The 22,632-nt window shown below is 41.4% G+C and overlaps 1 protein-coding gene and 2 long non-coding RNA genes across 3 annotated transcripts in view; all 3 read right to left on the reverse strand.

The window, feature by feature from the left end:
• LOC135363141 (rho GTPase-activating protein 20-like) overlaps positions 1-22,632 on the reverse strand; it is a 199,911-nt gene that overhangs the window by 79,356 nt on the left and 97,923 nt on the right. The gene's annotated exons all lie outside the window — the stretch shown is intronic.
• On the reverse strand, positions 3,741-12,290 carry LOC135363136 (uncharacterized). Its single transcript, XR_010408823.1, has 3 exons — positions 11,837-12,290; positions 6,524-6,896; positions 3,741-6,369 (listed from the first exon to the last, which is right to left on the reverse strand). It is a non-coding gene; the product is annotated as an uncharacterized LOC135363136 (long non-coding RNA).
• Positions 7,193-11,800, reverse strand: LOC135363138 (uncharacterized). Its single transcript, XR_010408825.1, has 2 exons — positions 10,375-11,800; positions 7,193-8,212 (listed from the first exon to the last, which is right to left on the reverse strand). It is a non-coding gene; the product is annotated as an uncharacterized LOC135363138 (long non-coding RNA).

The raw sequence follows: 22,632 nt of genomic DNA on the forward strand, positions 1-22,632 counted from the left end.
AGTTGATAATATATATGGTTGTTCCGGCCATTGAGAGCAGTGCCATTCTCATTGATTGGTGTCTGTGCCCAGCACTTAAGATTTTGAATATCATCTCAAGCTAAATCTACTTTCCTATTTGAAATACAGGTACATGCTAATGTAATTTCATTTTTAGCGTTTCGTTGTTATATATATTTTTTCAGTTGACCCATTTTAGATTGCTTTTCTTTCATGCTTTTAACTAAAGATTGATAAAACTTATGTTTCTTAAAGAAGTAATAAACATACATGAAGAAAATGTCTAGTAAAACATATCGTTCGCTCTTTACTTTTTTTCCTAATCCCCCTTTCTCAGAATCTAGTTGCAAATTATGTGATTTTCCCAGTGGCAAACAGATCAGAATTTAGCATTTAAAAACATTTTACATTTAAATTCTAAAAAATATTTTGCTATTTCTGTGTTTTTACTTTCTGGGATATTTGGTAAGTTTGAAAAAAAAATATCAAAGCTGATCTGAGTCATTACCGCTATGAACGCTAAAAAACTAAAATTTCAGTGTACATAATATATTCCGGCATACTATTTGTTTAGATTCATCTTGTAGCTGATTTTCTCTGGTTTAAGTATAAACTTGCAAAAGTGAGCACAGCAATGCCTTAATCATATGTATCATACTAGTCTGACTTCTAGGATGTTTACTTCAAGAGTATTGCTTGGCTCGGTGTTTATAGCCTCAAAAAATTTGAATCTCATTTCTAGAAGTCAGTCTATAACTTGAAATAAGATGACAATGTTTTCTCAAAACAAACAAACAAACAAACAACCCCAACAGAAAACACCATTTCCCTTAGATTTACTTATAACCTCCGAGAAGCAAGGACTTTGCTTGTTTGTTTGTTTTAAAAATCTTGGGAATGTGGGGATAGGATGAGTTCAGTTCTACATAAATTTAACAGGTCCGAAGACGTAAGTCCAAATAGATGGTTTTGCCTTAGCTGGTGAGGATGCCGGGGCTGCTACCTTTGTTGGTGCTGACATCACTGAAGCAGTAGAAAGGCCACTGCTTTCCTTTTTAAAGTTCCAAATTCACCCTTTAGAGTAGGTTAACACTTTGCAAATGTCAGATTTACAGTTTCTGGTGAACAGCGAAGAAAGTCCAAGAGCCTGTAAGAAATTAGAGCTGAATGGTGAGCACAGCACCAGGTGTAGAGTCACTGAATCCCTGGGTCGTACACCTGAAACTAATGGAACCGTGTATCAACTCTACTTCCATGAGGGGAGGGGGTCAGAAATTAGAGCTGTAAATCAAATTTCTTTACTATATCTTAGCTCTTAAGATACATCATATTTCAAAGATTCTAACATTTACATTTCTTTTTACATTTTCACATTTCTGGAAACAGGTTGTGTCTTGTGGTTCTGATGTCCTTGTCATTGCTAGTCCACGTGCATAAAAACTTACAGTATGAATATCAGCAACTTGGAATAAAATTGCAGAGACGATACTGTAGGACCAGCACTCTTGATAGCATAGATGATAGTATTGTGTGGGAAACATGGTCATCCATGACTCTGAGTTGAACATGTTTGGAAATACTGGATTTGGGATGGGAGTAAGCTTTAGGAATACCCTAACCGATTTGTTTTGCTTATACTTTATTGTTTTTCTAAGATTTTATTTATTTATTTGAGAGAGCTCGAGCACACATGCACGTGAACAGGGAGCAGGGGGAGGGGCAAGGGTAGGGAGAGGGACAAGCAGACTCCTGCCTGAGCCTGGAGCTCAATCTGGGGCTGGATCCCATGAGCCCCAGACCATGACCTGAGCCCAAACCAAGAGTCCTCCGGATGCTTAACTGACTGAGCCACCCAGGCGCCCCTCTTACAGTTTCATTTTTATATAGATTCAAGCAGGGCATAAGATAAAAACCTATACCTCAGTAGGTATTATAAAGCTCTTTCAGTAAGTATGTAGTGAAAGTTCTGAGCTACAAAAAACACGTGTTATAACTTGTGTAGCTTTGTTTTTATTCCTTTCTTTGTGGTACATACAATAATGTCATCCTTGCAATCATTATGGTATTATGATTTTGAGGTGAACACAGATCATGAGATTTTAGAATTTTTGATTTGCTAATTTTAAAGAAGTTTTTACTGTTGCTATGTCTTTTAAAGTGGTGAAATGAGTCATATATCAAAGGAGGCATTGAAGCATTTCTTTGAAAAATAAAATTTTACAGGACTTAATCCATCCTTTCATTTTCGTAATTAACATTCTTTTGGAGAACTACTATCAAATACGTTCTTTAAAAGTGAACTTCAAAGTCTAACTTTGGGCCATAAGTAAACTACTCTGCCTTGTTTATTATAGACAATCATCGTTGAGGGTTTTGAAGTTTAGTTTGCAAGAGGATTTAGCACTCTGCAAGTTTATATTTAAGATTGCAATATTGACTGATTGTCTTTCTGAGAATGTAATAGACATAATAAATTGCTTGCAACACTTAATATTTTCAGAGTGTTTGCCATTACCGTACTTGATGATTATTATTAAAAAAAAAAATCTCTCTGATCCCCCCGTTCTGAAAAGGAAACCAAAATTACTTCTCAATCCCTTCACTGTCTACATATAATCTCTGATTTAATATCACTAACCCAATACAGCAACACCTCATTTTCCCAGCATTGCTCAAGAAAAGTTTGTTCCATGCCAGTACACTTCCCAGATATCCGAAGAATATGCATTTAAATGACAAGCCTATTTTTTTTTTACTATTTCTGATAGAAATATTTCTACAACACACTGTTATTCTTATATAGAGAATACTGAAAAAAATCTCTAAAATTTTGTGCTTCGTGGCAATCTCAAGAGACTGCTTTATTCGTTGATGGGTCTTCAGCACACAGTAAAGAATGGAATAAGAGGAAGCAGTTAGTGGACGTGGACTACACTCAAAACTCAATGAACTTCTTTTTCGTAGAACACGGGGACTCATTTTTGCGAATATCAGTCACAGCAGATGGCGTGCTCCACCTGGCCCAGCAGGCTATGTGCACAACCTCGGCGCCCCCCCACCCCCACACCCCCACCTCCCGGGTTCCGTCACGGTGTAGGCGCAGGACTGCATATACTTTTCTCCAGAGGGCCGGGTCCATAATCTCAATGCGCTATTTGAGAGTTCCAACGTATAATGAGTAATAATCGAATTAAGCATCACCTCACTCTAAGTTAGGAAACACGACTTTCTTCTTTCTAGTCATGGCACAACTATTCACTTAGCCATCCAATTTTGAAATCTTGGCATAGTCTCTGATTTTTTCTGTTTCCATCTTCCAGCTAGGTCAGTTGTACTGCTGCTTTTCTCTTTATGTCTCTACTATTAACACCCTTTTGACTTTTACTTTGTATTTCTTACCCTATTACTGCTTTTACCTAGAATATTCTAGTTTGTCATATGCTTGATCTTTAGGCCTCCAGTCTCTTCAATTTCCAGTGTATTAGGTACAGAACTGACTGATCTTTATCAATGAGAGGTGTTTCCCTGTTCAAAAATCTCCAGTGGTTCCCTATTTTTGTTAAAAAAAAATTTTTTAACCAAATAATGAAAGACAATTACCAGCAGAGGCTGAGTTCTGTTGGGTCACATATGGTTAAAAGGATATATAATTGTTTTGACATTAAGCACGACAATCCCTTCTGATCAATCACCTGTATGGCAATCTGCTCTAACATCTCCTTGGTCTTTAGGATTGAATGTATCGAATACATCAATTTTCATTTCCAGGATAAATTATTGGAAAATCTCTACACACTCTTCTGAAACCGTTCAAGAGATTCGTTGATGTTTTGAAATTTATCTACAAATACTGAGGACATACCTGGACATTTTTTGAGCAACTCGATATATCACTGAATTTTTTTGAAGTCCTTGATACTTTAAAAAATATATATTTAAAAAATTTTACCCCACTTTATTGAGAGGGAATTGACATATAACATTGTGTAAGTTTAAGGTATACAGGGTGTTGATTTAATAAACTTGTGTATTACAAAATGATTATGACTAAGTCATAATCCTATGGCTAACTCCTCTGTCCTGTCACATAATTACCATTTCTTTTTTGTAGTGAGAACATTTAAGAGTTACTCTTTTACCAACTTTAAAGTGTATTATTAGCTATAATAATATAAATATAAATAAACATATATAATACAAAGTATTATTAGCTGTAATCACCATGTTATACATTAGAGCCCCAGAACTTGTTAATCTTAGTTTTTTTCAAAATTTTATTTTTTTATTTGAGAGAGACAGAGATAGCGAGAGAGAGCAAGAGCGAGGAGGGAGGGAGAAGCAGGCTCCCTGGCAGGCTCCCCACTGAGCAGGGAGCCCAATGCCGGGACCCCGGGATCATGACCTGAGCCAAAGGCAAATGCTTAACCCACTGAGCCACTCAGGTGCCCCTGAACTTGCTAATCCTGTAACTGGAAGCTTATACCCTTTAATCAATTATCTTTGCATATCTCCCACTTCTAAGCTACTGATAACCACCATTTTGAATACTTCTCAGTGCGTATTCATTGTATTCATTCTTATACTTAGTTGTTTGTCACAAGTTTAACTGAGATGGTATTATGTGCCAATGTGCCCAGTGTCATAGATGTGATGGTACACAAACACAGGATTTTTATCTTTATCTAAACTATGGACTACTAGCTTTCTTCACCATTTGGTGTTGAAATTTACGTTTTCTTTGCATATTCTATTTGTAGAATTTGAAGATCATTTTCCTGGCTGGAGAAAAAGAAATTCTAATGTTTGTTAGCAAATTGCTCTCTTCCCCAAGCAGTACGGTTCTTTTCCTGCCTTGTCTTTTCTCATTGCCTAAAATATGATGGAAGAGTATTTTATATTGTCCTAAGTATTTTTCACAAGTCTCGGCTCATTTTGAACGTAGCACTTTTGACACTGATTTAAAACATACTATATATACGGCTGTGCATGTTTTTTAACTTTACAGTATCTGGTATTTTTCCATTTAATTAAATATATTTTGAAAACATAATATTTAATGTCTGTTTAATAGCCCATCTTATTTAACTATCCCATATTTTGGGCTATTTGGTTTGAGTCCAGGTTTTTTTTTTTGGTTGTTCTGCAACTTTAAATAATGCTTCTATGAACATCCTGGTACATAATTCTTTGCCTGTGCTTCTGATGATTTCCTTATGTTGTACTCTTGCCTCCAAATACTGTCCATGTCTTGGGCCCAGGGACTAAGCAGACTGGCTGTTTTTCCAATCTATGTCCAGTGAATATATTTTTTACTCAATGATCTTTAGAACTCTTTTGATGGCTGACCAGATGGAGTGTTGCCCAGTGTGCCGCAAGATCTTCCATAAACCCCTTTAACTTACCCCTTGCAGCAGGCTAGGACCCCTGTAAGGCCTGGAGAAGGAAGAGAGGGGCCTACACAGCTTCCCAGCTGCTGACGGTAGGACACATAAACTCTAGTCCCCTTTCCCGGGGCCGCGCCTTGTGAGTGCGTGCCTGCGCGAGAATGCGTGCGTGCGTGCGCGAGAATGCGTGCGTGCGCGAGAATGCGTGCGGGCGTGCGCGAGAATGCGTGCGTGCGTGCGCGTGTGCGTGAGTGCACGCCGCGGTGGGGAGAGCTGAACTATTGCTGCTTGCCATAGATTGAATTGTGTCTCCCTCCCACACCAATTCGTAGGTTAAAGTTACAGCCCCTGATGGGCTGTAATAAAAGTATTCCTAAAAAGTGGCATTAAACATTCTTAAAACCTTGCTTCTAATTAAGAGAGAACACGATACCTGCATTTCTGTGGCAAAAAAAGAGAAAAACGCCAAACTGCATTAATCTACTGTCAAAGTAGTACTACAACTCACTGTAATCCAAGTCCCAATTCAGATTATGTGGTTAGAGGCTGTCAAAATAGGCTTTTGCATCTCAGTTAGCAACTGATTAACTGTTCTCTGCAATGCTCTCAGCAAACCTTTCCCTCTTTTTCCTCCTTTTCTCCTCACAAGTCCTGCCAGATCCTATCAGAAGGCACAACTGTCCTGGTCCGGAATGGCGTTTCCTAACTCTAGTCCATCACCGCCAATACCAGAATCAAAGAGGGGCCGAGGGGTTGTTAAAAATATACGTGGCCCCCACCCCGGTCCTACTCCGTCTGAAGTCGCGGAGGCTGGGGGCGGGCGGAAAGTGCCTGGCTCTGTAGTTGAAAGCAACGCTGCAGGTGGAGGGGCTACATCGCGCCGCAGGCCTCAGCAGCACCTAGGCCTCAAGCTCCACCATTAGCAAGGAGCCCGGAGGCGGCGTCTGCATCCGCTTCTTCCTAGATTCTCCCGCCGGGCAGGAGGCTGGGGCAGAGAGAGCTTAATTCGCGGCCTCGCGGCCTCGCGGCCTCCCCTCCACCCCCTCCCGCTTCCCCCGCCTCCGCGGCTGAGCCCCGGGCCTACCGGGCGGCCTGGCCTCAGTTCACCCCGCCCTCCGGCCTGCGCGAGGACGACTTACAGAAGAACTCGGCCACGATTTCGGCGCTCCCGCGCAGGGTGATGCCTTGCTCCCGGGAGAGCTGCAGCGCCATGGCCAGTCCTACAGACGAAGGAGTGCGCTTCCCCCCGGCAGAGAGCGACAGCAGAGACGCCCACAGCAGTTCCCCGCCACTCGTTTCAAAAGTAACGGCGCAGCACGCCCTCGGGCCTCCGCGCAGGCGCGATGAGCCTCTAGGCCCCGCCCCGTGGGGCGGGGCCTGCAGGTCCTCTGGGCGCTTTTCGGAGCTGGCCTGTCCGCAGGCGCAGGGGGTAGGCGTGGTCGCCCAGTTCTGGGTGGTCAAGCTCCGCAGGGTCCCGGCTGGGCGTGTGTAGTTGTGGTCTACTAGACCGGCCTGAGGGAAGAAGACGCCAAAACCTGGTTTGGGTTTTTTTTTAAAGATTTTATTTATTGGGGCGCCTGGGTGGCTCAGTCGTTGGGCGTCTGCCTTCAGCTCAGGTCGTGGTCCCAGGGTCTTGGGATCGAGCCCCGCATCGGGCTCCCTGCTCCGCGGGGGGCCTGCTTCTCCCTGTCCCACTCCCCCTGCTTGTGTTTCCTCTCTCATTGTCTCTCTCTGTCAAATAAATGGATAAAAATCTTTAAAAAAAAAAAAGGAATTTATTTATTTGAGAGAGAGAGAGAATGAGAGAGAGCACATGAGAGGGGGGAGGGTCAGTTTCAGATATTTTAAATACTTAAATATTTAGGTGGAATTACTTTAAAAGAAAATTTTGTTGCACACCATATTCAAAATGCTAAAAATTGTACACCTTGAGGTGTTGAAAACATGATCTTATGAAAATATCAGCCATTTTCACAGATCTGAAAAAAAGCTACTGAATTGTACTATATGCCTACTTAAGTTTTTGTTAGCTAAGCAAATAGATTTATTTTGAGATATGCAACTATGAATAATTGCCACTGCATTAATTCTACCACATTGTTAGGAATCATGACCTTGCATTGCAGACTCTAAAATGGATCTGAATTTGAAACCCTGAGAACACTAGCGATAGAAGGGCAATGGGAAACATCATTATAAGGGCTCCTACAGCTTCTTTTAGGAGGAAAGAATCTGATACACATGAGTACTTTCAGGGCACTAAAAAAGCAGCTTAAAGCTGACCATATGAACCCTGTTTATAAACAATACAAAAAGAAAAGGTCATTCCTGCATCAGAATTACCATCATAAAAAATATTATAAATAATATTAAAGTCACACTGAGTCAATAACCACAGGGTTTTATTATCTTCAACACTACTGACAGCTTAATAAAATATGCTTAACAAATCATTTGTTTGAAAATTGAAAACTATATTCCTATGTAATTACAGAAACAGTGTTTTTAAAAAGTGGATGGCAATATTTATTTTATATCCATCATCTGATTTTAATACAAATATCTTGCCAATAAAAATGTTACAGCTTTTAGAGATAAGAAAAAAATATGAAAGAAAGAAAAGAGAAAAGAAAAAAGTCTCAAACACAGGACCCAGAATGTCAACTAATTCAGCACAGTTTTGCAGTGTCAAGTAAAAAGTCTCTCATAGAAAGTTACATGGAAGTGTAAAACTTCGGTTTCTGGACTTTGATCCAAGCGGTCATAAAAACTGGTCCTCATTAGTAACTCCTATTTCCATTATATGTCAAATATTCTCAAGCTTTTGCCTAGTACAAAACAAAGCAATAAGAAGTCAATCACGTTACCCCTACAATACTAAATGATCTAAAACATAACCCACAATGGCAGAAATGATTAGTAACTAATGAAAGGTAACATTATTTTAATATGCTGTCAAGAATAACAACAGCTGTTAAAGTGGCATTAGCACCCGGAAGCCTTCATTTGCAAAAGCATGAAGATTAGAGCCCTTAATTAACACAGTAGTATCTCAGGCGGGTAGAACTGCAAAGTTGTCTAGAATGGTGAGGGTGGGAGTTTCCGTATGTTGTAGTTTACTAGTCTCCAGTTAATTTTTATGCCAATAGATTATGTTATGAATTGTTCAACTGACACTCAAATTCACATCAACAGGCTGTGATTACTAAAAAGCATCTATGCTCCAAGCTTGTAGCTTTGAACTAGGTGCTTAGCTCTGTATTTGAAGATAGTTATAGGAAACAATGTAATATAGCAGCCGAACTGCTTTCAAGGTCAACCAAAATTCACAGGTATTTAAATGAGAATTTAGGGATGCCAGAAACCTTCATTCTGTTCAGTGACTACTACTGAGTACAGATCATTCAGTTTGGGAATAGGATAAAAAAGCATGCATGAATGTCATGCATGGAAGTAGTTCCATCAACATGCCTGTTTACCGGCACAGATGGCCAATCTAAGTGAATCCAAATTTATTTTAAATTTAAAAACATGTTAAATGTTTCTACAGAACTGTCTCATGGGGTCCTGAATCACACACAGTACTCATTTTACACTTACAGAGTGTAACAAAAAGGATAAAAGCAGAGTAACAGCTTCTAGTTAAAAGAAAAAAAAAAAAATCCTAGCTATAAAGTTAAAATGTCTGCAATAAGTTTTTACCACAACCATATGAATCACACTGGGTTTAGAAGTTTGGAATTTTTATAATCAACTACTGTCTAATCTCTCAATCTTAAATCTCTAGTTAATGCCACCAAATATAAGCCCAAACAGGAACCTCTGACTACACACAAGCTCTTAGGTCGTATTCTTTAAACTGACAACTTTCAGCACTTTATACTTAAGGAGGGCCTGTACTACTCTTAAATATTTTACACTTTCGTTTTCCACGTTTTACTCAACATAAACTCTTAGAAATATATAAGAATATATATACACATACATGTCATAGAAAGTGGTCAGCCTATTGTCAACATCAACTATAATATAAAAACCGTAACTAAAAAAGTCTTTATACAGAGTTTCAGATGATCTGAATTTTACACAGAAAAGTGTAACTTTGAGAAATGAGGACTGTAATCCTGTGCTACTTGGGAGAAAAAGTAATGTGAAAAGAAAATTAAATGTAACCCCTTCCATTTAACTTCCAATAAAATGTTACTTTCAAAGATTTGGCAGGCTCTGAGTGAAGTGTTCTTATGTATGACTACTTAAAAAGATCACCAAACTATCCTAAGTTTCTGTCTTTAAAGGGAGAGAAGGAAAAAAAGAAGAGGACACTGATGTTGACTTGTAAGACAAATCACTTTTTTCTTTCAACTACTAATAATCTGCCTACAGAACATCTCCAAAGAACAGCCTGACACACTGAAAAAAATCAGCCCAGCTCTCCTGCCCGCTCCCCATTCAATGGGGGCAGAAAAGTGGAAGTGCGCAAGGGTGAAAGGAAACTAGGGACAGATGGCCTCGGAGTAGCAGGTGACCTTTGAAAACTGGGGGCCCACAACAATCAATAGTTCCAGATCTAGATGGCCTTCGTGCCTCACCCCGAACTCGCAGGAAACTGTCCTTTGAAAAGAAACCACTTTTCTTTTCAGGGTTTATCCTCTGGTTGCTCCAGATTCAGATTTTGAAGGAAGACAGCCAAAGCGGGGAAAGAGGACTTTAAAAGGAGGGCGGAGTAATTAAACAGAAGAGATAAGATTTGCCCTAAGCTATCGCCTCGGTCCAAAACCCCCGAAAGGGATGAAATCGACACAAACTCGTTTAGGAGAAACTGCCTTAAAAAGAGCCCCTTCTAAAATCCCAAAGGAATACACCGTAAGAGCATAAAGGAAGACAAAAATATCAGACAGTCCATTTTCAATGAAGCATCCCTCTGCCCCCCCGCCCCCCGCTGGGCGCCCCCAAGGTAAAGTGGCAAGTGGGGGGAGGCTGAAGGGACTACCTTGTTTTGTCTCCAAAGGGCAACACAGCAAACATAGGAAGGTCGACGTGCAGACCACGCGGCCTCCGCAGACTCTGGACTCCGGGAGGCGCCGGGGGGCGACGACGTGCCCAGGGGAGGCGGTGACTCGACGCCTGCTCCCTTACCGACCCCGCCACCGGGCCGCCGCCCGCCGCAGCCCGCTCGCTCCGCGCTGCGCCGCCCCCTGGCGGGGAGCGCCCGGCAGAGCGGAGGCCGACCGCCGGCGGGGGGGAGCCCAGCGCCGGGCCTCGGCCGGCCGCTCCACCATCACCGCCTTGAGAGCGCTTTCCTGGCGGCCAAGGCAGCCCGCGCCAGCTGCCCGACGGCCGCTGCCTGGAGGCGGCGGCGGCGGCGGCGGCGGGTTCGGGACTCTTCTCCAAAGAGGCGCGTCCTGGAGGCAGTCGGAGTCCGCGTGCAGAAGCCTTTGCCCGCGCCAGCGGCTTCCCACCAACTCCTCAGGCTTCAGGGCATCCGCCCGCCTCCACTCTCCGCTCCGGCCCCTCCTTCCTCGGCTTCCACCTCAATTCCTCCCCAACTCTCCGGGAGCGTTTCCCACGCGCGCCCCAACTGCCCCCCGGGCAGCCACCTCCCAAAGGACAGGCACCCTCCGCCCCGCCCTCGGCAGCGGCCGCCCCGGCGCTTGGCTCTCGACCGGGAAGAGCTGGCCTCTGGGGTCGGCTGGGGCTGCGCGGGACCCGTCAGCGCCCCGCTGTCGGCTCCCGCCGCGCCTCCCCAGCGCCCTTTGTGTGCGCGCCGCGAACCCCTCTGCGGAGCCCTTCCAGCGGCGCCGCCTTGGGAGCAAGAGAGAGTGAAAGGAAGCGCCGGGCCAAGCAAGGGACTGGAAAGGGGCAAAAGGCGACAGCGCTTACTCTGGGAAGATTCCGGCATGTTGCTGCCTTTGGGCTCCTCGTGGTCTCGCCCCTACCCCGACTTCCCCGCCCCGCCAAGGGCCAGGGCGAGGGGGGACGGGGGAGGAGCGGAGCTGCTGGGACCGAGTTGGAAATGGTGCTTCCGGAGCCGCAGGGAAGGGGCTCAAAACTGTTTTGGTTTCGCTGAGGAGATTTAGGGGGACTGGGAGGCTAAAGAAGGGCTGGGGGAAGGCCCGTGAGCGCGGATGTATGTAAATAATCTTGCTCTCAGGGAATACCGGGGCAGCCGGGCTGTGTGTGTGTGGGGGGGGGGGGGGTCCGCATGTACATTTTTGCATTGAACTTTTTGAGCAAGTTGGATCGAATCCCACGCTTGGGCTTTTCGACTGTACTAGCCATAAAGTCGAGGTGTCTACACCCTAGCAGGACCAAAGACCTACTTCAAAAGCAAAGGGCCTGGGAACCGAGGTCGTTTAATGGTAAAGGAAGAGGAAAGTTCAGTAAGGGAGAGAGATGAGCCCCCAGGTCACTCTCAGCGCCCCGGGTGGGTCTTCCAGGGGCCCTCTTCTTACCTGGTGGCTTTCCTAACAAAGTAAGAGAAGGTAAAGTCCCAGTGATCATCCAGCCACGCTTCCACGGAATCCTGGTCCCGCTGCAGCTTCGACTCCCCGGAGCCGGGGCTGGCCCGCTCCATGATCCGCGCCCAGCGTCTGTGCAGCTGCTTTGTGCCCTTTTCCACCCCAGCTGGGGTCTCTCCCTCGGAGGAGCCGGCCTCTGCCCCGAGACCCTCCCCCTCCGCCTTGCGCCGGTCCGGCTGGCTTTTGGCGAAGCTGCTCCGGCGCCCGGCCAGCCTCTTGCCACGCCCCACCTCTCCTGGTGATCACCGCTCCCAGGTGCGGCGGCTGGGGCAGGCGCAGCAGCCGCGCGGCCTCCCCGGGGTCGGGCGGAGGCGGGGTCTCGCCGGCCGTCGGGGCCCCAGATTCCAAGGCGGCGGCGGAGGCAACTGGCGAGCTCGCCGGCAGCTACGTGGCCGCCGCTGGAAGGAGGCCGCTCGGCCGCTGGGGTGCGCTGTGGGCTGAGCGGGTTCCGGGGAGCGCGCAGAGGTGACTGGGGGTGTGTTCGCAGAGTGCCCCGCAGTAGGAAAGGGAGAGTCGCGATGTGTGCGCCCATCCCAAGTCCTGAAAGCTGGAGTCAGGGGAACCTTCCACCAAAAGTAAGAGGTGCGGCTACCCTGGCGACTTTTCTCAGGTCTGAGTGAACAGTGACCGACCGGCCTCGCTTTCCTCCCCAGGGCTGGGGTCTGGAAGGCGCAGGGATCGACCTTCCTCCGAGCCCAGGCAGCCCGGGGGTGTGTGCCACGGATTTGCGGCTCCTGGTGGGTAACTTCCAACAAAGGCATTTCCGTAATTACTATGTTGTTAATAACCACAAATAATTATAAATTAGGCGTCTTTGCATCAAACATTCCCTTTTTATGACTGCAACAAGATTTTCTGGGAAAAGGAAAAGGTAAAACTGAAATAATCATCATGGTTTGTGTATGAAGTCAGAAGACAAGGGAACCTCTGTACAATTAGGTTAGAGAGCATAGACGCTACCCGCGGATAGTACAGAGCAGACTGGTTAGCCCAAGTTTTATTAGTCATTTATATTTAAATGGAATTAACACACACCCCACAAAAAAGTATCCGTTTCAAAGGGCTCAGCTTTCCTACTCTATTTTGTCCTATCCCAATCATGCTTTCCAAAAAGGAATGGGTGTCTTCCTTTTGCTTTGTTCTCATCTCCATCTCCTTGTCCCGCAATTTGCAGTTTTAATAACGGTATTTTGCAATGACCTAATTTGGGGGCAGAATGAAATACGGAGTTGTATGTTTCACAACGTGTGAACGACACCATTAGCAGTGATATACCCATAGTGATTTAGCTGACATACTTTTAACAAAGTCCTTTCAAACTATTCTTGGCAAGAATGTTAGACATTACTCATAGAATGAGTATTACTACATAGAAATGCATAATTAAATTGATAATATAAGAACTTTAAAAAATGTCTTCCAACCCGCCAATGCAATGGTTTATCCTTCCTGCATTAAATAATTGTCCTTCTATAATTATAGTTTTTCTGAAACTTCACTGATGTATGCAAGTAACCACAAACCAACAAAAAGTAAGCAAAGCAGTAGAATGTGAAATAATGTGCAATAAATTATATCAGATTTTAAAATGCGAGTTCTGTGATCCTGATGTGTGATTACAGTGCTCGTGAACTCGAGACTTTGTCCTCAGTGCTCAGTTTTTCCCTGTGGAAATCCATGCCTTTCTCCTAACAGAGGGTCAGTTATAATTTAAAACTATACTTTCCTACAAAAAATGAAGTGAATTTTTGGCTTGAATTGTTTGCTTCAGCTGGCTGCCTTGATTAAATAAACAAGCACTATCTAACTGTCCATTTTTCTCTTAACCTGAAAGGGTTAAATTATCAGAAACCAGAGAGTTTTCTGAAAAGTTACTGCAAGAAAAACAATCCGTGGATTCTGCCATTAGCGAGTCTGAATTCTGTGTGGTATACATGGCAGATTGGGGGTTCTTGTGAAGGCTGGTTACTTGAAGTGAGCATATCACAGTGGTTTGGGGGATGAGTTATTTCAAACTGTTCTAGTCTCCAGAGATCTCAGATAAAATTTGTAACAAATCTCTGTAACTTTAAAGTTCTTAAAGGTGACCTCACCCTGACCTCTTGTTTCCCAGCTCCATTTTATTTTTTATCCCTATCTGATAGATTTTTTAATGTTTTAACTTACTGGTATGGATTGCCCTAAGCATCCCCAATCTTGTTTTAGAATGAGTTGAAGATTGAGTAAATAATAAACATTATCAGGAAATAACTTTAAAAATGCTGTTAATGCTATTTACAACAAACAAATGCACAATGGAGGCCTAACAGAAAGGCCTCCAATTCCCATCGTAGTAGAATAAAACCCAAACTCTCTAATGTGGCTTACAAAGTTCCGCATGATTTGACTTCTACCTACCTCTACTGTTGAGGTTTTGATCATACAACTAGAAAAAAATAAATCAATGATGATCAAATTCTCAAAAAAAGGAATGTAAATTACAGGAGTCATGAAATCTTTCCTGACCTGCTTTTTTTTTTTTTAAATTTTTTTATTCTTATGTTAATCCCCATACATTACATCATTAGTTTTAGACGTAGTGTTCCATGATTCATCGTTTGTTGCATAACACCCAGTGCTCCATGCAGAATGTGCCCTCCTCAATACCCATCACCAGGCTAACCCATCCTCCCACCCCTCTCCCCTCTAGAACCCTCAGTTTGTTTTTCAGAGTCCATCGTCTGGTTCGTCTACCCCTCCGATTTCCCCCCCTTCATTCTTCCCCTCCTGCTACCTTCTTCTTCTTCCTTTTTTTTTTTTTTCTTAACATATATTGCATTATTTGTTTCAGAGGTACAGATCTGAGATTCAACAGTCTTGCACAATTCACAGCGCTTACCAGAGCACATACCCTCCCCAGTGTCTATTACCCAGTCACCCCATCCCTCCCACCCCACCCCCCACTCCAGCAACCCTCAGTTTGTGTCCTGCGATTAAGAATTCCTCATATCAGTGACTGACCTGCTTTTTTTTTCATTCAAATCCCATACAGTATATTCTGTCCCCTTTGCAACCTTCCAGTGTATTCCAGGCTTGAGAAAATTAATATATTTGCACTTATAATGGGATCCAGTTTCCTCACTATTGAAGGGGGAAGACTAGAAGGTACATTGTGGTGTTGAAATGGAATTGGAGGTTAAAAATTAAATATGTGGGTTTGTGTGTGGGTGTGAGTTGTATCACGGGGAGAAATCCCACATGATGAAGAAATGCAGGCAGTTTCTAAGTGCTGTGGGTACCCTCCAGCTGACAGCCTACAAGGAGTTCCTGTCAGCAAGAGAATGGATCCCTCAGTCTTACAAATACAAGGAACCAAATTCTGCTAACAACCTGTGTGAGTGCAGAAGTCGATATTTCCCCATTCGAGCCCCAGATGTGACCACAATCCCAGCCAATATATAGACTTGCAGCTTTGTAAGATGCTAAGACATTTTCATAATTGACAACTTAATAATGATGAGTCTTATAATCCATGAACATAGTGGATTTATCCATCTATTCTAGTCTTTTAAAATTTCTCCCAGTAATGTAGTTTTTAGTATATTTGTCTTACACATATTTTGTTGGATATATCTCTGTATCTACTTCAGCCCTGTCACTGAGAAGTACTAGAAGCTATGACATTCCAGTAGCAATGAGTACAGTTAGTACCCAGATTTTGGTGTCTAAAAACCATTCTTCACTTTAAAAGGAATCAGAAGTCTGTGGAGAAAAAATTCCAGGTCTAGGACACAGAAAGTATTAGATAAGCCTGGAAAATCTTGTTTTGCTAGAAAATTAGAAAGGCTTGAAAAGATGGCAATATATCAGAAGGACAGAGGATATATCTGCAGGGAGCTTCCAATGGACAAATCTAGAGCAACTTAAATATCAAAATTGGGATACAGTAATAGTAACAGATTTTAACAGCTGACTAAAATAAGAAACTGTAATTTCACTCTGGTATAAATCAATCACTAGATAAGTAAGTAAATAGGAAAGAAGAGAATGTTCCTTACAGTAGAATGCTAACTAATGAATACAAAAGGAATTATGTAGTAAGAGGATCATGAATGGTTACTAAAACTAATCAGTGAGAGTTTGATGATGAATGGAGTATCTCCTCATAAGTTTTTTATTAGTCATCATGGGGAAATAGTATCTTTACAATGGAGAGAACTTATGGATACCTTTCTAACCAAGTGATCAATTTAATATCACTTATAGTGGGACAAACCAAGCATATAAACCTCTAAATAGGATATTCTGAGAAGGACACAACATCACTTCTATGTTATTCCTGAATCTAAATCTAATCCTGAGGATCGGATTGAGGGATTTCCAAACAAACACACCCAGTTTGAGGCACTTTGTACAAAATAGCTGGCCTGTATGCTTCCAAGACTTCAAGGTCAAGAAAGACAAAGAAAGACTGAGGACCTAGTTATTTACTACTTTGTAACAATATTACCACAATGTTAGTGGCTTGAAGCAACACACATTTGTCATCTCCCAGTTTTTGTGAATAAGGGGTCTAGGCTCCGCTAAACAGTGTCTTCTGCTCAGGGGAGGTCTCACAAGGCAACCGGGCGGGAAGCCAGAGCTGCCTCATCTGAGGGTCAGTGGGAGAAGGATCTGCTTCCAAGTGCACTCAGGCTGTTGGCAGAATCCAATTCTTTGTGGTGGTAGAACCGAGGGATTCTTTTTCTTGCTGAGTTCTGGCTGGAGACCCTAACAGGCTGTTGGCTGGGAGCCCCCCTTTGCCTCAAGAAGCCGCCTTCATTATCCCACCATGACTGCCTGCTTCCTTGGAGCTAGCAAGGGAGAGAGACCCCAGCGAGACGGGACTATAATCTTATGTACATAACCATGCAATCACATACACATAATTACATACATCCCATCACCTTTGCCATATTCTGTTTGTTGGGAACAAGTCAAGCTTCTGCCTTCACACAAGGGGAGGGGAATCACAACAGGGTGTGAACACCAGGAGAAGGATCCGTGGAGGCCACCTCAGGAATCCTTCTAGAATAACACTGTCATAAAGCATAGTGAGTGCGATGTAGCATGTGTCCAGTAGATATTTGTGGGGGCAATTTGAAAAAAAAAGTTTTCTTAAATTACTTCGGCAGTTCTTTTGTGTATTGTATGTAAATATGTTAGCAATTGATCTTTGAGGAAGGGTTATTTCTTTTCATGGTCTTTGGAAGTCTTATCACACTTAATAAAATCACCTTTTACTCTTAGCAGCCCTGGCCTCACGTGAAATAGTTTTCTGAGGACAGTGTTGGAATACACGCTTCAAGCTGTTGCACAGCAGGGATCCGCTTAATATCTTAAATGTGTGAATTTAAATTAGATCATAATTTTCCATTTCAAAGACTAAGCCAGCTTATGAATAATAAAGCTGTATAATGGTGCAATTATTCCCATCAGTACAGAGAATTTTCTTTCCCAAATCAAACGTAGGGTTTTCTACCCAAGTCTCTTGTGGCACCCCGGAATTCAGTTTGACATACAAAGTCTGATCCATGTAAAAAGACATTACATAGAAAATGGTGAACAGCTGTTTTTTGTATCAGCGAAGGTCACACACAGAGGAAACGGACGTCCACGAAAACAGGAGGGATTTTGGACAGATACTAGACACGCCTTCCTGACAGAGGGATGCGATACAGATGGATTTATGATATAGAGAATGTAAAGTAACCTAATATTCTACAAAATTAAAATCACATGGATACAAAATACAAACATTCTTAAATGCAGGTATAAATTAACCTTATGTAAGTATTTATATGTGGGAGAGAGATGATGTGACTGGGATGGTGCTGACAGAAATGTATATGCCTGCCTTATATTTAAGCTCTTAAAGAAGAGAAACCATACAGTGCATATTTATAATGACAGGGCAACGAAACTGAAAAGACTCTAAAGGTTTTAGATGTACAATTACTTCTTAATGCATATGCTGAAAAAGGAATTTAGGTTCTGCCTTCAGTTTGGTACTCTGCCCTCACAGCTAAGTACCAATGAGATGTTTGTTTAAAAAGGTATTTGTCATTGTACCATCCACAGGATCACCCCATTTGAGTGTTTAAGTGGCTCATACCTCAGTGTACCAGAAGAGAAATAAAATCATTTCAATACATTGAATAAAGTATGCCTAATCTTTCTAAACTTCTTGTGCCTGCTCCCTCAAAAACAAATGAAATAAAAAAAATTTTTTTCTTTATTTAAATTCAATTAGCCAACATATAATACATCATTAGTTTTTGATGTCATGTTCAATGATTCATTAGTTGCGTATAACACCCAGTTCTAAAAATTTTCTTTAAAAGTTCTTTCAAAAAGCAGCACACTTTTAAAAAGATCAAATCATTCTATTTTTACACTGACCTGCAGAAACCGTTGACAGAAAAATACGCAAATTGTATATATGAAACTTTCTGCCTATCAAAAAGAAAAAGAGAGCATTGAAAAGTGTGCAGAAGTCTTCTTTACAAATGGGAACAGATAGCATAGCCCAGCATTTTGCACAATATTAACTCTGATGAGTGTAGATAAGAGAAAATGGAACATAATACTTTGTTCAGTCCATTTACCATTTCACAGTACAGGCTAACCCATTTGTTTGTATGTGCTGTTAATATTTTAAGTTTCTGTGGTTACTTTTTATACTTTTTATGTGTTAGTTTTTCCCATAACTCATAAATATTTCTCCAAGAATAAAACTTTTAATATTTAATATTGTTTGTATCACTGTTACATTAGTAAAGAGCCTGCTTTTGATTAGCTAGCTTCTCTACATTCCATGTTGTAGGAGGAAAATTACACCCTTTTTAAAATGCTCTGTAGATTTAGTAAAAACTGTTTCTCAGCAACTCTTGAGAAATAGCAGCTGAGAGGTCCTAAATGTAAATTGAGTGAAATTAAAGCACCTTGTTGGTTTCATAATGCTTTATAATTCTAAATGGAATACTGTTTGGTCTTCTGAAATCTAAACTTCCAAGATTTAAGACAGTGATGAAAGGCAAATGGTAACTTGGCTGACTCCTTAGCTTTTTAGTGTAGAGTATGGTGTTTTTTGATGAGAACACACTAATAAAGAACTTTTATCAAGATTGGCTTTAACTGTTGGTGCAGCTGGAGGATGTGAGATGGAGAGGTGAGAACCCAAGGCACACATTTAGTGACACTCAGGTTCCTTTAGTGTATGTAGGATTAGGAAGTTCTGGAAGATGGAAGTACTAATCTTACTTTCAGAATTTTTGCAAGTGAGTCCACTTGCTTTGGCCTCCAGTTTTATGAGAAGTCATAAAAAATGTCAATAATTGCTATTAAATATGATAAAACGAAACTTGAAGCAAGGAATCAATAAAACAACGGTGAGCACCTGAAGTAGCTGAAGGGTGATTCACTTGGTAAGAAAATATGGAATTTAATAATAATTTTTACTCTTTGAAATTTAGAGAATTTTATTCTGCTTTTCTGAATCAAGAAATTCTCATTGTGGTTGTTACTACTAAGCCAGGAACTATGAAGAGTCAGTCTTTTGTGGACGCTGAATATCCTTTTACATGGCCTATCATTACAGATTAGGAGTGCAGTAATTATAAAGGATAGTATTATGCAATCCTAAAAGCCTACACTCCAAAAGCCAGCATTCATTTTGGGCGCTACCTAGCCCATTTCCCAGATTCCTGGCCAGAGACTGGTCCCATTGGTCTAAAGGAAATAAATAAATATTCATTTGACCAATACAGAAGCAGAGCGTGACCAAGAGTACATATTATCCTATAAAAGTTCACGCAAGACCACTTCTACAGAATCTTTCGAAAACATTTAGATGAGAAGCTGCAACTCTTTGCCTCGAATTCATGCTAAGATCACAACTATTTGCATGGGTGTCATCTTTCTCATGTCCTACAGAAACAGCAGATAACCACTGCTCAGTCTTTATCCACACAGCTCTTCAGGCAGCCAACTCCAATAAAACATGTAAAGTCAAGTCTGACTCTTTCTGATCCAGTCCAATGAATTTTATGCTGAAATTGTATGGCCCTAGGATCAACTTAATGTAAACTTACTGAGTGTACTTTGTAGGTTTACATGAGATCACAGTGAGGCATAAAATATGGTATATACCCTCAAGGAACTTTAAATCTAGAAGGAGAGACAAGACACAGATGATCATCCTGAGCTGTTAAGTGGCATTTGGGCAAGATGGCCAAGAGAGTTCAATAGGAAGTCTGGCTGAGAGGAGAGACCTGTATGTAAAAGATTTAAGGAGACAAAGAATAACCTTCAGGGAACTTGGCTGAGGTTAGGGATGAGTAAAAAAGGCCAGCTGTAGAGTAGAAGGGATAGGGGAATTGCTAGGAAGGACTCCAGGGCTGGTAGTGAGTGCTGATCCTGAAGAACAGGTGTTTATTCTCTGCTCCATTCTATGTTATCTAGAGGATATAGGTACCCACTAGCCCATGGTGACTGTCTATAGTTAGAAAGCAGGACTGTTGGGGCCACAGATGCTTCAGTGACTCTGTAATGCCTAATAATAGAAGGAACAATTTGGATTATTTGCAACTATCTCTTTCCTGGTTTTATGAAGAACAAACAGTGAAATCAGACCCATTCTTGAATATTAAGTTTTATAAGATTGAGGGACACTAAGGCATCTTGATAATATTGAATTATATGCTACACATAAAATGTACCTTTGTAAAATATGCCTTATATTTAATTAAGTATCTAATGAATAGCCTTCATGAGTGGATAGCCTTTCACAACTTAAACTAAATATTCTTACTGTATATTTATGAGAGGAAACTAATAGTTCTTTCTATAATTTGTAGAAATGACTTTTGCCATGGAACTCTTCGTGAAGTCATCTTCTAATTTTGTTCTCTAGTACATTCGGCTTGTGCTAGCTATATATTTGATAGTATGGCATAGACAGCCTTATTTCAGCTCTGGGATTAAATTTCCTGAAAGTAACTGTGTTAATTTATGTTAATTTTAAAGAACTAAAATTATCTAATATTATATCCAAAATTATATTATTTCTGTGAATATATCAAAATCTTCTATATTTGTTAAAATGACTTTTCATAATCCCTATTTATTAATTGATACCTTCAACTAATCTCGTATTTTTGCAGAAATGCACAATGTCAAATTGTATGCATCCAGATATCATCTTCAGAAGTGTTTACTTAGATCATTCTGCTTGAAAAGGAAACTTCTCCCAATATAACCAAGGTTTCCCTTTTATTTACTTTTTTTTTTTTTTTTTTAAGATTTTATTTATTTATTTGAGACAGAGAGAATGAGAGACAGAGAGCATGAGAGGGAGGAGGGTCAGAGGGAGAAGCAGACTCCCTGCCGAGCAGGGAGCCCGATGCGGGACTCGATCCCGGGACTCCAGGATCATGACCTGAGCCGAAGGCAGTCGCTTAACCAACTGAGCCACCCAGGCGCCCCCCTTTTATTTACTTTTAAAATAGTTGAAAACATGAAGCATTGGATGACCTGAGAAAGCACATTTAAACAGATTTCCTACTGGGATCTCATAGCTTAAATACTGTTACCAGGATTGCAGATGGTCAGTCTATATGACAAAGCCTATCAAATGACTGATTTCTTCTACAGACATATGGCGAAAGGGCCTAACGGAAGCTCGGTTTTCAAGTTGTAGGTGTGTGTGTGTGTATGAGTGTGTATCTGCTAAAGAACAAAGGTCTTTTACTCTGAAAGGCAAAAATAATTGTGTATGTTACCTAGGCTGTATTTGTCAGTACAATACTGACGACTAACTCTTGAGTTTTGAGTAAAGAATACTTTACCTAACCAAAGCAAAACAAAACAAAAAATTGTAAGGCTGTTGTTTGACCTAAACTATGATCTAAATTTTCCTATGAAGACCAAAAATAAAAAATAGTGAGCACCTGAAATAGCTGAAGGGTAATTCAATTGGTAAGTAAATTTGGAATTTAATATCAGTTTTTACTCTTTAAAAATTGGAGAATTATGTTCTTCATTAGTAAAAGGATAGTTTAGAATGAAAAAATGATAATTTATATCTTTCCATTTATAAGAATCTAAAATACTCCTTTTTATAATCTTTCATTCTCTATCTTTTAAAAAATACAATTCTTTATTCAATTTGAGCTCAACTTTTCTGAGAAATAAATGAAAGACGTCCACGGAATTGTTAGCTGCAGAGCAGCACTTGCATTAGTAGTGCTCCTTTGCTGTATCTGTGTAGGACACTCATTTCATTAACTTCTGGAGCTAGTGAATCTTCTGGAAAGACTCCATGTCAAAAATAACTGTTTAACTTAAAGTTCTTTTGCCATCTGACATAGCTCAATCACTTATCAAGTTGAGATACTGTTTCCTATGTTTCTTCTGACCTAAGATGTGGTGAGTAAGCAACAAATGTCCAGCTTAATTTCTGATGGAACCTGTCCCAGGGAGCAAGATCTTTTGAGAAGAAAATGAGTTGGCACTTGCCTGGAGGCTAGATGTGGATAAACCATCTATCTCCTCTGGAGATGGAAAATAGTTACACATTTGGCAGGGAATACTCAGTCAACTGATAGATCAGGCAATTGACAAAGCAGGAAAAGCACATCTGGTGCATTATTAAGTATCAAGATGACGAACAGAGGTCATAATTAAGCTTGTACTTACCAGCTCATTGACTT

The sequence above is a fragment of the Mirounga angustirostris genome, unplaced genomic scaffold (genome assembly GCF_029215605.1).
Source record: "Mirounga angustirostris isolate CCGP_5_RB_7025 unplaced genomic scaffold, mMirAng1.0.hap1 SCAF_31, whole genome shotgun sequence".
NCBI lineage: Eukaryota > Metazoa > Chordata > Mammalia > Carnivora > Phocidae > Mirounga > Mirounga angustirostris.